Source organism: Pteropus medius, unplaced genomic scaffold (assembly GCF_902729225.1).
Source record: "Pteropus medius unplaced genomic scaffold, Ma_sr-lr_union100, whole genome shotgun sequence".
NCBI classification, from domain to species: Eukaryota; Metazoa; Chordata; class Mammalia; order Chiroptera; family Pteropodidae; genus Pteropus; species Pteropus medius.
The window spans coordinates 6436298-6441039 of record NW_024355008.1 but is presented as its reverse complement, the minus strand read 5'-3'; positions in this window follow the sequence as shown (position 1 = coordinate 6441039).

Below are 4742 nucleotides of genomic sequence, written 5' to 3'. Positions count from 1 at the left end.
CACACACACACACACGTGTAACTTTAAACATCAAAATTAGAATCAGCTAGGGAACAGCTTGACTCCACCATGGAAGTCAAGACTCCGACTCTCCAGGAATGAGTAATGACCTTCTACATTTTGAATGAGCTGTCCAGGTGACCCTGACACTGATGATGATTTAGAGAAAATTTTTATAAGAAAAGATAAAGGGCTATGCTATACTTGCTATTTGCTCCTGTACATTTCTACATTTTTCCACTTTAAAAATTGTATCTGGATATGAATTTTGGTATAAGCCTTTAAGGTTTGGTGGAAGATAGCTGAATCGACTTTATTTCTGCTTGCTTATTTTTAAGGATAGGCCATTAATAATCTTGGCAGCATTTCCTACAGAAGAACTATCTAGATTCCCTTAGGAGATGGGCCTGAAGGGTAAAGAGCTTAAAGCCAGGACATGTCTTTGCTAAAATGTATATGATATCAGTATAATACTAGCCTCTGAGATGACTCACATAATATTTGGATATCTTGAATTTAGACTACAGATAAAGGCACTGTATTTCATAACATTTTTTCATTATTTCTCTACTTTAATGTAAAATACAATTATTATATTTAATAGGATTACAAAATAAGAATTTATTTAAGGAATGAACATCTTGCTTATACACGCATTTTAATATTAGAAAATTATCTAAGATAAAAAAAATAAAAGCCTAAGAATTCAACCAAACAAATCTTGAAAATTTCCTGACTTTAGAAGACATCTCTATATATCTGACTGTCTATCTATCTATCTATCTATCTATCTATCTATCTATCTATCTATCATCTATCTATCTATCATCATCTATCTATCATCATCATCTATCTCTTGTTTCCCTGTGTGTAAAAAGTATCTCTGCCTCAAAGAGATGTTGCTAAAAACAAATTTTAATATATGAGTAAAGATTCTAATACAATGTTGACATAGTATGCACTAAATAAAAGTTACCAGTATTTAGTTCATTCTTCAAATTAGACTTTACAATTTACCCCTTAGAAAATTAAATAGCAAAGAAAATGGCCAGGTTGGCAGAAGGTAACCTTGACATTAGACCCAAGTCTGGAAGAGTCTACGAACATCAGACTGTCTGGCTGCCTGGCTGTTCTGATGATGAATCAAGGACTTTCCAATTGAATTGGGGAAAGTCTGCTTTCCTCCAATTTTTTTAGGGCACAGGATCTCAGAATCATGCCCATTCTATGAGGATTTAACCCAGAGAGAGTCACTTGGGAAGTTGGCTCAATAGTTTGTCTGGAGTAAACTGCTCAAAACCAGGGTGGTGAGAGAATATTTATAAAAGACAAGGTAGAGGAGACATTACATGGTTTTAGGAAACTAGATCTTATCCCAGAACAAGGGGCAGAAAAAATTAAGTTTAAACATTTTTTCAAACCTAAAGGTGAGATATAAATACCTGCCACACTCAAAGAAGACCAAAATCAGAGTCCGTTTTTACTGGTCAAGTATCAGCTCTCCTGCCCCTTACAACTTCTTTTTTTTTTTTTACCCCAAGAACCCAGTTGCAGCTTAATTAATGGAATGAAGTAGAAGAGGTAGCCGAGAAAACTAAGTCAAACATGCCCCTCTTGTGCCACTGAAGCATTTCCAAAGGCTAAAGTAGGTCAGAACTGGGAGATTTTCATCATACACAGATTGACATTTTAATGATTGAAATGGTATTTTTTACAACTATTGATTGAAGAGCTTTTTATTTACTTTCGTTTACAGCAAAACTCTAAAGGGCTGTTAGCATCTGCTAGCTCATTCTCTTAGAATCTCATATCAGTTGGGTTTTCACTCATATCACTTTACAAAAACTGGTCTTATTGGTGTCACACATGACCTCCAAACATTCACAAATGCAGTAGTCTTGTCTCATTTCTTGTCTTATTTGGTCCAAAGCCAGCATATCACACATCACCTTTATTCTTTGTACACTTCCTTCATTGGCCTTCCAGAATACAGTCTCTAGATTTCTGAAGTACTGCAGGTTTTGATCTTTGCACTTATTTTCCCAAATATACTCACTTCTTAGGAGAGTTATCTAGTCCTACAGCTTTAAATATAATTTATAACAGCAGTCGACTCCTATACTATCCTGGACCATTCATCCGAATTCCACATATATTTTACTGCATATTCAGCTTAATCATTTGGATACTTACTGTTTACTCATGACCAAAACTTAGCTATTCATCTCAGTCTACCCACTAAATCTGTTTCTATCCTGGTCTTTCTCTATCTCAGTATATAATAACTACAGTCCTCCAGATGTTCAAGTCAGGAAACTGATGTTCTTTCTCTGACATCCCATATCCAGTTCATTAGGAAATCATGTTGGCTCTACCTGAATATGATATTGAGCATTTGACTACATCCCAGTACATCCATCATTGATAAACTTAGCTAAGTCATCATCATTTCTCACTTGCCTCCTAATGGTAGTCTCCTTGTTTCAATTTTTGCCTCCTACTGTCTATTTTTCAACACAGTAGTTGGGGTGATCCTGTTAAAACACAAGTCAGATAATGTCATCCCTCTACTCACAACCATCCAAATGTTTTCCTTCATAGAAAAGTCCAAACATTTTAATATGACTTAGAAGGCCCTACAGGATCTAGCCCCTGATGCCTCTTTAATGTGGTTTTCTTCTGCTTTTCCCTTTGCTCAGTCAGCTAACTTCCTTGCTGTTCCATGAACACTGCAGAAGACTGTTTGAATACCAGGTAAATGACTACTTCTGCTTTAGTTTAGATGAGAGACAGAGGATTGGGCTAGGGTGGAGTATTAGATGAGTATTTTGCTGCAGTAATATTGTGTAACAACCACCTCAAAAATCACAAGTATTATTTTCATTACTCATGGGTCTGCAGGTAGACTGAGGGCTCAAGGGCTTGCCTCTAGCATTGAGTGCACATCTGTTCCTGTATCTCTTTTTTTCCTTGGGGCCAGCAGCTTCCCTTGATGTGTCCTTTTCAAGGCAGTTAGGGAGAAGTGCAAAAGTTTAAGCCAAATTATTTAAATACATTAAAAGCCCTATAAGATGGGGCATATATAATATCTTCCCACATTCTACTTACTAAAGTAAATCTCATGACCAAGCCAAACATTGGTTGGGAAAATATAGTCTAGCTACTACCATGGAAGGTACTATATTATTATATTACAAAGAATGCATATGTATAATTCTCTAACAGACAGTGAATGAAGAATATAATCTAAGAGATTATTATAATAAGTTAAATGCACGATATATTTTGGAGATAGTATTTAATTAGACATAAGGGATTAGAGAGGGAATTATAAATGATGATTTCCACATTTTTGACATAACAACTGGGTAAATGTAAGCGCCATTTACTGATAGAAGAAGACTGGAGTAAAAGGAAATTAGGGGTGAGAAGAAGACCAATATATGGGATATGTCAGAGGAATAGACAAGTGATACAGAGATAGATAACTAAATATACATATTTAGACTGAAAAGCTAGAATTTGTTAGGGCTAGAATTTTTTTTTGGTACATCAATGACATTCTCTCTCTCTCTCTGTCTCTCTGTCTCTCTCCCTGTCTTTCTCTCTCTCTTTTCCTTTGGTTCCTTCTTCTACAAGAATAGGAAGAAAATTGTAGAAGCAGCAGTGGGAAGACTATGGCCCCATCTGCATACTCTGAGTTTTAGAAATGTAGGAGAATAAATGCATATAATAAAGAGACACTTTAGGAAAAAAAGTATACTCAGGAACCAAGCAATCAAGCTAGAGTAAGGAGTTCCAAAAAGTCAAGGGAAGGAATTGAGAAGACAGATTTGCGTCAGAAAAAAGGAAGTATAGAGCAATATGGAAATAACATATTGACAAACAAAAGACCAGAGAAATCCAGTTTTGACTAATTTAAATAGTCAAAACTGGACATATGTTCTTAACTTTTAAAATACATATTGTAAAAATGCATGACATATGTTCTTAACTTTTAAAATACATATCCTAAAAATGCACGACATTTTCAAGATACTTGGAAAAGAAAGAATAAATCATCGATTTCATTTTATTAGTAACTTTTATTTTATTCCTATATGTATTTTCCTTTTACGTTAGATTATTGTAATAAGTCAAATGATACAGAGTTTTTTTAGGGTAAAATTAATATTGTTTTCCTATCAGTCTCAAATTCTACCCTTTAACTAATGCTAACAGTTTGTGTATTCTTCTTTACACTTTTGTATGTGTATGTGTTTGTATACTTATCTATATGTTTTTTTTTATGTTGTTGCACTTTTTTAACATAAACTTGTTTTATTTACTTAACAATATACATCCTGGTACATCCTTCCATGTTAATAATGTATCTCTAGCTTTTTGTTTCTGACAGCTGTATTTTTTGTACAATAGCTACATTATTTGTACAATGTTAATTCAATCTTTCTCTTAATGATGAACATACATGTATTTCAAGAGTTAGTATATTTATGCTATTGTTTTTATTTGTAAGGTGTTGATTACTACAAATAATGCTTTCATAAATACTTTTGTACATAGAACGAAACTTTAAGTGCTGAAGCTTTTATGTCTGCATGATAGATTTCTAAAACTAAGATTATTTTTCCAAGGAAGGTGGAGATGTTTTTTAAAAAAATTAGGTTGTCGTTAGGTTACTTAATCTAAAAATTTGTAGCAATTCACATTTCCACCAAAAATATATGAGTACCTACTTATCT